The sequence below is a fragment of the Pistacia vera genome, unplaced genomic scaffold, assembly GCF_008641045.1.
Source record: "Pistacia vera cultivar Batoury unplaced genomic scaffold, PisVer_v2 Contig283, whole genome shotgun sequence".
In the NCBI taxonomy this organism is placed as follows: domain Eukaryota; kingdom Viridiplantae; phylum Streptophyta; class Magnoliopsida; order Sapindales; family Anacardiaceae; genus Pistacia; species Pistacia vera.
The window spans coordinates 466,146-480,356 of record NW_022196094.1 but is presented as its reverse complement, the minus strand read 5'-3'; the positions used below and the strand labels follow the sequence as shown (position 1 = coordinate 480,356).

Here is a 14,211-nt window from a genome sequence, read left to right as displayed (position 1 = left end):
ATGTCGGTGACGGCAGGTGTTAGTGATACTATAATTGCCATTAGGGATAAGCTTAGAGGGAAGATTGGGCAACACAAGGTTAAAAGGTATTGGCCTGGTAAAGCTCCTGAGTGGGCAGATGATATTGATGAAGATAATGATATTAGATGGCAAGGGCTGCTGCCCTTGATAAGCTTTCCCTAGTCAGGAAGATTCATGTGGCCAAGAAGGATGATCCTAGGCTACGTCGTATGGCTGAGAGTAGGAATAATCGTGATGAATTAGAGCTGATCATAGCGCATTCCGGCAAGCTGAATTGTATCGACTAGGAAGAGAAAACAAGAGGCAAGAAGGATTGGATTTGGAGGAAGAGGATGAAGATGCATTGGAGGAGAGAAGGAGAGATCAGAGAGAAGTTACTTCAAGGGAGCAAGAGAAGCAGCTCTACTTCCAAAGAAGAGGAGGAAGAGGAATCTGAGTATGAGACTGACTCAGAAGAAGATCATACCGTATGACTAGTTTAAGCCTGTGTTTGTACCAAAGCAGGAGAGAGATACCATAGTGGAGCGTGAGCGGATTGAGGCTGAAGAGCAAGCCATTAAGGAGTTAGCAAAGAGGAATTTGGAAGAGAGAAGGGTTGAGACAAAACAAATACTTGTTGAGGAGGTTCGAAAGGATGAAGAAATTCAGAAGAATTTGGAATTGGAGGCTAATATTGCCGATTGGATACTGATGATGACTTAATGAGCGGAGGAGTATGAGGCTTGGAAAGCAAGAGAGATAGAAGATCAAGAGGGATAGGGAGGCTAGGGAGGCAATGTTGAAGGAGAAGGAAGAGATCGAAAAGGTAAAAACATGACAGAAGAAGAGAGAAGAGTGGGAGAGAAGGAATCCAAAAGCTGGTCCACCACCGAAGCAGAAGTGGAGGTTTATGCAGAAATATTTCCACAAGGGTCCGCTTCTTCCAATCAGATGCAGATACTTTGCTGCTACTGCTGGATCAGATCAGATTTTCCAACGTGATTTCTCTTCCCCAACTGGAGAAGAAGATAGATGGAAGACCATATACCCAAGGTCATGCAGGTCAGCACTTCGGTCGTAGTGGTAGAACCAAATGGACCATCTTGTCAACGAGGATACACCTGATTGGAACAATCCTGAGTTTAATTCTCCCTTTTGATTATCTACTTTTATATATTATTCCAAGTTGTTGTTCACGAACCATCCACCTTTCCAATTTCTGATTGCTGCATACTTGATTAAATTAGCCTTTTCTTTTAGATTTTGCTGCTGCATGTAAAGAAACCCGGAGTGTTACTTCCTATGAGTTTAATATGAAGTTGGCGAAAACATTTTCTAATCACTAAAAAGCACAATAATAATATACAAGTATTATGCTGATACTGTTCATTTTTGTTTATATGTCCATGACATGAGTTTAGCTGACATACTTGAAATGCATATTAGTTTTAATCTTAAAACTGTAATATCCTTTATTTATAATTTTGTTATTATTTTTGTTGAAGAAATCTTTGTTGGAGTTTTTATAAAATATTATTTTGAACTATATATTTTGCTTGAATGAGTGATAATAGAAACTTAGAGAGCGAGAGAGAAGAAATTTGAAATAGAGATGACAGTTTAGTCACTTGGAGATGATTTTTGAATTCAGTTGTGCTGTTTCTTAAAGATATTTCTACTCAGATATTTTTTTTTTTCTTTCTAAAGGAAACCAATGTTGAATGTTCAGCAAAATAGGTGATGATCTAGATCCAACTGGACTATGAGTTTTTTTTAAGGGGCAAAAATATTCTGTAAACTTAAATCGTAACTATAGTGGATGTGGTAGAGATGATCTATAAAATAATTGATTTATGTTGTCTCCAGATGTGTCACCCTTCTGGCTTACATTATTCGATGTTTTGCACCGACAAAAAATAGAAAAATTGGAAACTTAGTGGTATCTTGATATTTTTTATGTTATGAAATTTGGTTCTCTAACATTCTTTACTCTATTGTCTGGTTGCTGTGCAGTGGACATATAATGATCCTCTTCGTGCCAATTACAATGCAAAAATGGCAGGAATGAATGCGCCAATTGCAAAACCCAAGGGAAGCAAGAAGTTGAAAGATTGGGATGTCCCGATCGTAAGTTTATGCCCAGAGAAATCAGTTTTATTTGACATTGAACTAGAGGAAACTGTAGTTGATACATGTTGTGACCACATCTTTGCCCTTTCAGTTATGGCTAAAGTACATACGAATTTATGTGCCAAGAAGAAACTTAATCCATAGTGAAGAAAGCTGTAAATTGTTATTTCCATTGGCAACATTTTCTTACCAGTCATGGAAGTCTGTTATCTGTTTTTTGTTATTCAATCACCAAAAGTAGATCGATCTTATTTAATTCAATCTCCACCCTCTTCTTTGTTGTCATGGTGAATACCTGTGCTATAGCAAATTTATTATCATGGTTAAATTAAGCTTAGTTTTTGGATCAGCAATTGATGTTATGAGAGGAATATAGGCAACAATATCTATGTAGCAAGGAAGAAATTACTTCAATAATTGCCAAAGTCTCCCAAAATGCTGTATAATCACTTAAACAAATAATACACATGGAGATGACATACAATATTGTGATTTGCATACACTTGTGATTGACAAATGTGTATACATTTATTTCACTAGAAATTTTTTGGTTAAATTACATCTATATACATATGACCGGGGGTGTCTAGGTCGACTTATATGCACTTTAACTAGTCCTTTAGAACCTTGGAATTATCAGTCGGATAAGAGTTTTAGTGGCTACCCCTATTAACAATGAGGAGGGTGATGTACCTGCAATCACCAGAGGTATAAATGCAAGGCTAAAGGGGCAAAGAAGGGAATCAAGTTGCGGACCAAGATCACTGAGGACACACAGGGAATCAAGCTGGGACAGATGGCTAATCAACATGAAGCAGCAAGAATCAAGCTGTAGGATTGGCCAATAATCAACATGAAGGACAACAAGCTGCAAGACAAGTGACCAGAATTAATATAAGGACAGGTGGTCTAATAGGTGGCCTGGGAGATTGTGGGATTTGAGGAATCAACATGAAAATGGGTGGCTTGACAAGTGGCCTGGGTAGTTGTTAGAATTGTGAATAAAAGGTAGGAGGACATGTGTGTATGGGGTATTCTAATATTTGGGAAAAAGGGGTTTGGAGGTACTGGCCCTCGAAGTCTAGTCGGCTCTTTCTTATTTCTGCATTATTCTTTTGTACTGAATACTTTTTATGAGTATATTAATGCAAGTTGTCTTTTTCTTCCATTATTTGATTGGTTGGTTTATTACTTCTTGTTATTTGTGGCTGGAAACATTGTGTACTATTGAATTGCGGCTACTGTATTGCTTTTATTCTGTTTGAGAGTGACAAGATCAAACGTACTCATCAACTGGTATCAAGCTTAAGCTCACTAGGCATGGTTAACACTAGGATGGAGGGAGAGTTGACAATGTAAGAGAGACATAACTAGGCTCACTGAAAGTGTTAACTCCATGAGGGAATTTTAGTGGAGATGTAGAATTGGATGAACAAAGGATGAGAAGAAGAACTGCAACACCGACAAGTAGTGCTAAAGAAGGAGAACACCTTAAAACCTAGTAAACCCCTAAAAGGTTCAATGTGCCACAATATGGCCACCCTTAGCCACAAAAATAGAGAAATTAAGCAACTAAAAGAGGAAAGAAGCCTTATCGAATAAGAGAATAGGAAAACTTGCTGGAAAGAGCACTATGATTGTGATGAAGCAGCAATGAATAAGCAAAAGATGTCAAAGAATTTTCACAGGTTAGTGAGTTTATGACAACTTCTTTTGCTTTATAGTAGCTTGCATGAGACGAAAGGCGGGGTTCGATTATAGCCATCAATCTACAGTGAATCCTGACCTTCCATTTATCAAGCAATCCTAGCCCTTGGATGTGGCCACATGTCAACTATCAGTGAGGGGCGATGAACCATCAGAGTGTTTGTAATGATCATAACCATTGCCACACGTCACCTCAACTCTGCACATGTGACAGTTTAGTCACCCACCGCGACGAAATGTGACTGCCAAGATGCCACATTTAATGTGACATGACCGCATGGATTTTACTAATAGTCCTAACCATTCATATTCCAAGTTTTGTAGAAATACAAGAGAGAGAAGATCCAAGTGTGAAGTACGTCGATTAGGCACTTAGAGCTCGCCGAACCTATGTTCGGAACCTACTGATGATGCCGAGCTTGAATCAAATCGATTGATAGTCCTTCAAAGCTCGAAACGGGCATCGACACTAAGGGTAGATGTTTTGTGTGATTTTTGCACCACGCTCGAGCATCGTGAGATATGGTTCGACCCAAAACCAACTTGACTCCACCGATTGTCTGACCCAGCATAACTTGTCGAGCTATAGCTCGACCTAGTAGAACTAGTCACAACAATCCGAGTGATCGTTCAACCAATTCCCAATACCTTCAGATCCTAGATATCTCGAGAATGATCAGATTGACAACAATCTTTTGCAACAATCACAATGCCCAATCGTAAGAATTCGGAATTGCATTTCATTTAATTGTAATCCCTTTATTTTTGCTATTTCCTTTGTACAAACTTTGTATATAAACCCCCTTAAATAATGAGAAAGAGGTTGAAAAATATTCCTAGAATTACTATTGTAAACTCTCACAGCAAATACAAAGAACAGTGGCGTAGGCTCAAGAGTTCATCTTGCCGAACTACTTTAAAATCTTTTTGCTATTTACTTTACTGCATCCATTATTCATTATTGATGTTTCTGTAATCACGCACACACCAGTTCCAACCCCCCAAGGTCGATCGGAACTATATAATATATAATCCCTTAAAACTATAACATCTTTTGATTGAAGCATGCGAATTCTTTGATGAATATTTGTGAAGCTAGCTTGGATTTTGGTCTACCCTATTGTCCTTATGCAAACAATACAACACTGTAGTTTGCAGGGATATTCTTAACACCCCTAGATTACCTAAAATTATCATTGTTATATGGGGATGATATTGCTACTTTATCAAATTTAGGGGGCGTAAAAACTCTCCATAGTTTGCATGTTAAATTAAATTTCTCCATTATATGAGGTTTGATAGGTTTATTATCTTAAATATTTACTGGTATTATTGAAAAATATATATATAGTTTATATATATATTATATATAATTAGTTTTTGGTTTGACGCAGACTCGCAGACGGCAGAGCTTGACTCAAAAGTTTCTACCCTCACGGCCTCACCACCACATAGTGAAGCAGACATATTAAATGATCACAACTGCTTTCATGAACTCCATTAATGCACCCTCTCAACCACATTCAATTCAAAAACCTTTTTAAGTATCTTTACTTGTCAGAGTTAGAGATTGAAGGTGCAAAAGGACAGAAGACTGTCAAAGAATGCCTACAAAAAGTTTGATAAAGGGAGAATTGACGACCGAAGAATATAAGCAGAGAGAATTGTAATAGTATATTGTGTATTGTAACAAGTACATAGGCCATTTATACAATGGTTTGAATATAATAAGGCAATAAATAATACAGTAAGGAAATGTATAAAAACAAAATATTACAATGATCATCAAATAATTGTAAATCAACCATTGCTTGATTCCAGCGTAAATATCTTCAGCTTCCATATTTTATCATTACTACATCATAACTCTTTTCATATCCAACCAAACCCACAAAGCCTTCTGTTTCATCTTCTTTCTCTCAACAACACTACTCCTTAACCCGTCACAATGGCAACCCAAGAAGTGGAGAAGAATACACAAGACACAGTGACGGTGAAAGTCACCGGCAAACCCACGTCAAGCTCATATGGAAGAAGAGAATGCCAATTGATTACCTTCGATCTTCCATATCTAGCTTTTTACTACAACCAGAAGCTGCTTCTTTATAACGGTAACGAAAAGTTCGACGCCATGGTGGGAGAACTCAAGGATGGGTTGAAGGTTGTTTTGGAAGAGTTTTATCAGTGGCGGGAAACTTGGAAAAGATGAAGAGGGAGTTTTTAGGGTGGAGTATGACGATGAATGAGGGCGTGAGGTGAGTGAAGCGGTGCTGAAGAGATCGGAGTGGATGATCTGACGGTGGAGGAGGGCACCAACAGTTTGAAGGACTTGATTCCTTACACAATATCTTGAACTTGGAGGGTCTTCACAGGCCTCCATTGGCAATTCAGGTAAACTAAAAAAAATCTTTTCTTTATACATAATGTTGTTTAGTTTACGTTTTAGTTAATCAATGAATTTCATTTCTTAAACAATTAAGATATAATAACCAATCACTGATTACAGAGATCTTTCATCTCATTTAAGACTCTTGCTGTCAATTAAGTTGGTACACTACTTTCTGTCTGTGATAAATGAGCTTCTTGGTAATGAAACACCTGTTATGTTAACCATTGGCCACCATGCGACTGTTCACAACACTGATTCTGACAAATGTATCAAATTTTGTGTATTGATAATTATGTCCTACACTTCGAAATTGAAATCAAATAAGGTCCATCTTCCTAGTAGCAAAGGCATACATGGTTGGTCCAATTAAATAAAAATATAAGACAATTTATAGATTAGGTACGAGTATGTGTATTTTTTTTTTTTTTTTCGATTGGAAGTGTCCCGGTTAACTTACGTGCATCTTAACTAACCTCAGACCCTGAAACGAACGATCGAGTAATCCCTTAATAACCACCGTTATTGATTTGGGAAAACGCAAATTCAGGAACTTATGTGGATCCCCTTCTCTTTTATAATTTGGGCCACCTAGTGGTGGTTTACGAGTATGTCTGTTCTACCAATTTTTTTTTTTAAGATTCATGTTATGCAAAGAACGTATTATATAGTATATTTTAATTTATATTTAAGTAATGCATCAGAACTTATGTTATGGTATGAATAGTTATAGAACTATAGAGTAGGAGAAGTATAATTTGTAAAGGCTCAGCTTCCAACTTCAACCCACATCTTTATACGAAGAAGTATTGGCGACAATTACCATGCGGACCAATATAGCAGGAAATAACAATTTCATTCCTAAAATATAAACATTAACCAAAATGTTACTGAAATTTTTGTTAAGACTTAATTGACATAGACTAGATTGGGGATAAAATTGTTATTATCCCGACGATCTATAGCCTGGCTCTGAATTGGTGACCCACAATGGGTTGGTCTAGGGTGGACAAAATTTTAAGGTAAATAGAACCGACTAGTGCTCGGTTGTTGGTTTTGGTTCCATCCCAGAATCGGCCTAAAGGGTAGAATTTCGATTCCAATAATTGGAGCCAATACGTATAGTTTCGTTTCCTTTGATTTTGGGGACCCGCCCACCCCTAGGCTGTCCATTATATATTTCACCCCATTTATTGCTGATTAAAGTTTAAACCATTGGTTTGGATCCTATAAAAGCCTCGCTATCATTTTCCTTTTAATGCTTTAACTCGTTATTTTCAATCATGTGAGCCGTCTGATGTTATCTCGTTTATCCTGTGGCCACTAACTTTTTATCTTTATCAGACCCACAGCTAACTAAACTTAGGATGGACCTTGCATTGGATGCGCCTTCATCACGCGATCCTCGATGGCACTTCCACGTGGCATTTCAGAGCTCATGGGCCCCAGATATGCAGTGGCTCTCCCCTCAATTTCAGTCCCACCCTTTCTGGACGTACGAAAACTCGCGACACGCGCGTGAAGCTGGACCTCACACTTCCCCCAACCCAAATGCTGACGGTGAGGCCAAGGTGGACCCACAGCTCAGAGAGAGACTATTCAAATTCTCAGAGAAGCCATTGACAAAATCAAATCAAAGTCAACTCTAACCCTCCATCGGACGGCTCAAAACCATTCTCAACATTTCAATCACTCTCTGTGCATATCTGGCGCCACGTCACCCAAGCACGTAACCTGAAACCAGAAGACTACACAGTCTTCACAGTGTTTTGCTGATTGCCGGAAACGTGTGGACCCACCAATGCCCGAGAGTTACTCTCGGAACCTAATCCAGGCAATATTCCACCGTCACGGCCGCAGGATTATTATCCGGGAATCCTCCGGAATTCGGTGCAGGTATGATACAAAGGCTATAGAAATGCATAATGCGAAGGCTATGATGAACGTAACAAAGAGTGGGAGAGAGCACCAAAGATCTTTCAGTTCAAGGATGCTGGAGTGACTGCGTGGCGATGGGGAGCTCTCCGAGGTTTAAGGTTTACGATGTGGATTTTGGTGGGGAAACCAGAGTGTGAGGAGTGGATCGATAACAGGTTTGATGGGATGGTGTATTTGTACCAGGGAAGAGTGGAGGGAGAAGCATCGATGTGGAGATTACGTTGGAAACCGGTGCTCTGGAGAGGCTCAGAAGGATAAGGAGTTTCTCATGGAGGTTTAATAACGTTTAGACAATATTTCAATTTGCATGAGAATTGAGATACCCAGTCTAAGTTTATTTGTTGTTTTGTTTAATTAAGCTACGTTGCTTTTGCAATGACTTTTGCCATTTTTTACGTCTAGGGTTTGGTTATGATTGGAGTCTGATTGTCTCTTTTGAGCTAAGTTTCATGATGATGTTGTTGTGTTGGCTTCATAATAATAATATTAATATGATTTATCAACCCAAAAAATTAAATAGAGTAGTACTCTTATCAATTTATTTTTTTTTTTCGTTTATATTACAAAGCTATTTTCTTATATGCTAACATCATGATCATGATATTCGTATATTAAGGATGAGCAAGTGAATGATATTAAGGAGATCGTGGGCGTTGAAATTTTGGGGACATGTGGGTGCCGTAATTTTGCATTGGTCATGTTCATGGGACGCTAATTTCAGGTGTTTCCGTAGCTGAAGTTAGCGTCGAAGAATACATCCATACACCAACGCATTTTAGGTCCTTTTTTTCGCCCACAACGACTACGCATTGGCGTAGTCTAAGAACTTCGACATCAACTCTCGTATCGGGAAGATGCATAGAGGATACATATTTTCCGGTAGTGATTTGATGGCATCATCAAGCCATTATTATTACTTGCATATTTTGTAAGTAGCAAGAACATATACTCTATTGATTTCTTGTTGGTCTTTTTATATAATGTTATAAATTAACATGTGCAGATGTGCAGCTGGATATGTTTCACATGATTAATATGCTACACCACCCGTATACATCAACAGCCGTCGTGGTGACCATTCATTATTTACATCTGCCCTCTTTCTCACAACCATTGCCATTAACATACCGACCGTACTAGCTTTAATTTGGCTGCCATTAATAATATTATAGATACCACTAAAACAATGACTTGCATACCAAATTTGGGACATATTATACTACTCTTTTGTTGATGGACACTGGTGCTGGATCAAAATTCAGAATATCCAGATCTAGCCCAATTAATACAGCCCAAATCCATCCAACCCACCAATCCAACCATTTGGATCTGTGTATGGGCTGGTGTAAATACGCACCAGGCTTACTTACTTCAAAGATCTCCACCGTCAATTTGCTGCAAAACATGATATTCCACTTCTGTAGAACAAGTGAAATTGAATACAGAGTGCGTTTTCTCTAACCTTAAACTTATATGCAGAGGTTTCTCTCCGTTTTTCTGGGAAAATGTAAGATACTTCCCTCTATACTTGTAAAATCGTCTACTTTTTTCTCTTTTAGATTCAAAACCTTATTCATCCTGTTGTGTGATTACATTAACTATAACATTAATAATTATATTTTCATCGAACAAATAATTATTTAAAAAAAAAATGTTTCAATGATTTAAAGTATATAAATTTAAGGTTTACGTAAGAATTAAAGTTTAAAATTTAAAACAAAAATATAAAATAGAGAACGAGTATATTTAGAAATTATTATGTTGGTAAAGTTAAATATATCAAAGCAAAAATACATTTAAAAGTGAAGGATAATGATAAATGATGGGGGCTAAAAAGTGTTTCCCCTAAAAATAAACTTTGTGCATAAGATTAATTACTTTTAGTTGTATTGTATATGTTTCTTCTTTTGCCTCACAAACTAAAAGTTTTAACAATCCAACTGCAATTTTTATATCTAAGGCAACTGAAATTTAACGATTAAATATCATTCTAAAATTATAGTAATATTAATATTGCCTTCATTTATCATATATTAAGATAATTCTGGAAATATTTTTCGTTAATCAGTTGACCTATCAAGTCTTCGTCGCCTTGTTTAAAAAAATAAATAAATAAATAAACCCCCCGAAGTTTGGCTGAAACCAACAGACCCCCTCAAGCATGGGTAATAATGCAAAAACCCCTGTTGTTACTCACTTTTCGTCAGTTCTAACACCAACGAGGGTAAATGAGTAAAATGAATTTAAACATTTCTATTAACATATAATTAAAAAAGTAAAAAATGTAAATTTATAAAACATATATAAACCTCAAAAAACCCTATCAATCCTACCACTTTTTCTCCTCCACTGTCATCTCCCTAAAAGACAGCTCCCACCTTCACCTCCGCCAAAGAACTCCACCTTTGAAGGCGTTGTTGCGGCCTCAACAAAGGGCATTAGGTTCTTTCCAGTGCACTGTATTTGTTGTCTGTCGTCGGATTCGCCGTCTCATGCAGTCATGCCCATTTGACCAATCAATGTACTTCAACAACTTCTCTCCCTCTCCCACAAACCTGTTTCCCACGAAGTCCTCTGGATTTTCATAAACCCTAGGATCCTTGATAGCCCATGGATGATATCTAAATATCATCTCACCTTTATTGATCTCAAAAACTGCATCATGGCCATCAGTGTGAAGAGAGGCCGAATTTCACCCCGTTCCGCTAGCGTAACCCTGCCCCCTAACACCTAACCCCGCAATATCTTTCTCCTATATTTCTTTTTCTTTTTCTTTTTTTTCTCAATTTTTTTTAAAGTTTTATGGTTTGGAGTTAAATGCATTTCTATTATTATTTTTTTAATTTGAAATGTTGAATGATCAATTTTGTATTATTGTTTTTTGATTGTGAGGATGGGAAGTGTTGGCGGTGGGAATTTTGTGTTTTATGGTGGTGGCGATTGTGGAATGAGAGGTGGGTTGAGTAGCTAGAATCGGAATTGGGATGGACTCAAAATATTTGATTATAAATGTTGAAATGTAAAATAGGAAATAGAATTATTCTCTTTGTAATATAAGAAATATAATTATTCTCTTTGTGATATAGGAAATAGAATTATAATAGGAATAGGAAATAGAATTATAATAAGAATGCAACAATTTACTTCCTAGATTAGTTTTTTGTTTTTGCTATAAATTCATTGTACATTTCATTATGAATACACAAGAAAATATTTCTCCACATGGTATCAGAGCCAAGTGTCTGAAATTTCAAATTTTTTTTCTTCTCTCTTTCTTGGAATCCTCATGGAAACTGCTTGCGCTCTTCTTTTACATAGCCACGTCCCTTTCCGGTTTTGGGCTGACGCGGTTCTAACCGCCTGTTACTTAATAAATCGTATGCCTTCTTCTGTCTTACAAGACCAGGTTCCCCACTCCATATTATTCCCTGATACTTCATTATTTTCTCTTCCCCCGCGTGTCTTTGGGAGCACCTGTTTTGTTCACATTTTCCCTCCTGGTCAGGATAAACTGTCAGCCAAGTCTATGAAATGTATTTTCTTAGGGTATTCACGTCTTCAGAAGGGCTACAAGTGTTATTCTCCCGCCACACATCGCTACTTCATCTCTGCTGATGTTACGTTCTTTGAGTCTTCTCCATTTTTTCCTCATCCTCCAGTGGAGTCTGATCCGGTAGTGGATGTTCTACCAATTCCATACGTTGCTTTCTCACATTCGTCTGTTTCGATACCTCAGTCTACTACTAATACCACTCTTCCTGTCGACAATAGTCTTGTTCCTTTTACAGGTGATCCTGATGTTCCCGCTGCCGTTCCTGAGATCCCTGTTACTGCAGGTCCTGTGCCCGATTCCTCCAATGCCACGGTCTTGTCTCCAGCTGATCAGTTTCCCATTGCTATTCGTAAAGGTATACGGTCTACACGCAACCCTCATCCCATCTACAATTTTTTGAGTTATCATCGTTTATATCCTTCATATTATGCCTTTGTCTCCACCCTTTCTTCTGTTTCTGTTCCTTGCAATATTCATGAGGCACTTTCTCACCTCGGGTGGCGTCAGGCAACGATTGAAGAAATGTCTGCTTTGCATCATAATCATACTTGGGAGTTAGTTTCCTTACCTCCGGGCCATTCGACTGTTGGTTGTCGATGGATTTACACTGTCAAGGTTGGTCCAGATGGTAAGGTTGATCGACGTCAGTGGTGTGGAATGATTTTAAGGAAGTTCATTGAATGAAATTTCTTTTATTAAAATATTAATAAGTTTTCGTTGCTGTATTCTACATCTCTGTTTACTTGCTAATTGCTAGTGCGTATTCTGAGATAAATGATGAATTGTTTTCTTTTGCAGGTTTGCTTTTCTCTAAGTTTTTGTTTTGGTGGAAACAAAGGCACTGGATATGTTGCTTGGTTACACATTCTTTGATCTTGTTTTGATTGCTCTCATGCTCTGTGGAGTCCCTGCTGATGTATGATCCATTGGTTGAATTTATATTGCTTACTATCATCTATATGGAGGTCTTTTTTGTATTTAGCTTATTGGATTTATCATATACATAGGAGCTATCTTTGAAGGGTAGCCCACAATGAATGGCTCTCGAGGTACATCACATTGCACCAATTACTAAATTCATTTTATGTTTAATGCTATATTTTTCTTGATTACTGTTTTTTGTGCAGGTGATGAAGTCTATGATGCAGAAACATGACCATCTTAATCTTACTTTCTTCATGTTTGTCTGAACTATGGTTGAGGATATTGTTTTCTTCATAGAGGATATGCTGACTTGTGTTCATTTTTATCTCCATATTAGTGGAGAATGTGTAAATTTATAAGAGATGCCTTTGTTGAATTATTAATATTAGATTTAAACCTAATGCCTTTGTTGAAACCTCCATTTACTGTTTTGTAAGCTTTAAAGTTGAATGTGTTAATTTATATAATGCATTGCATTCAGCCTCATATTATTTGATGTTGAATTCTCCCAATTTATGTAATAAGTGGTTTGAAAATGCATTTTGAGCTCTAAAAAATTATTTATCATGCTATTAAATTTTGTACAACATTATTTCAGTTACTATAATTTTTGACAAATAATATTGTCATATAAACAAACATGTGATAAAAAAAATGTTGTCACAGTAAAGTCATTGACGCATAAATTTTTGTCACCGTTAAAATTATGAGAAAATAATTTAGTCACTATTTACAATTTTGACAAAATCAATTTTATCATAATATATTGGCTCCGTTTGGTTCAAAATTTTGAGTTTTTGGGAAAAGTTTTTTGAAAAAAGTTAAAAAAAAGTTGAATTGGGCGGGTATTACGATGTAAGAATTATAAATTAATAAAATACCCTCTATGTTTATTTATTTATAAAAACACCCCTATAATAAAACATTAAAAGTTAACAAAAACACCCCCAACCAACCGTCAAATATGGACAGCCGGCCACAACCGCCGGAGGGTGGCCGAAGTCACCGTATCGATGCATGACCGGCTAGATCTTGCCGGTCGTGCGCCGATATGGCCGACAAAGGCCAGGTCTGGCCGTTTTTGCTCGTCAACGATGGCCAACAAACGGTCGTCGTTGATGGTCAACGACGACCGTTTGTTGGCCGTCGTTACCGACTTTTACGGCCAAAGATCTGGCCTTTTCCGGCCAGATCCACCATGGATCTGGCCGAAAAAGGCTAGATCGGCTCACTACCGGCTAGATTCAGCCGGTAGTGTGCCATCCTAACAGATTCCGGCCATTTTCCGGCAATGATGGCCGGAATTTGGTAAACATGGATTACTGGGGTATTTTTGTAATTTTTAAAAAAATATTTAGGGGTATTTAATTAAATTATCAAATTTAAGGGGTTTAAAAAAAGTTGAATAATATTGGGAGTAGTATTCCCAAAAATCTGAGTTTTTGGGTATTTTACTGTTTAACTTTTTTGGGAATACTAAAAGTAGTATTCCCAAAACTGAAACAAACGAAGCCATTATTTTCTCACCATAAATCTTATTATTTGGTCTTTAAATGTAAATCAATTATGACAA

At 37.3% G+C, this 14,211-nt stretch overlaps 2 pseudogenes; both read left to right on the top strand.

The window, feature by feature from the left end:
* Positions 1 to 2,274, top strand: LOC116134135 (annotated as a pseudogene).
* A 3,511-nt stretch (positions 2,275 to 5,785) lies between these two features.
* LOC116134179 lies at positions 5,786 to 8,441 on the top strand (annotated as a pseudogene).
* Positions 8,442 to 14,211: the final 5,770 nt, after the last annotated feature.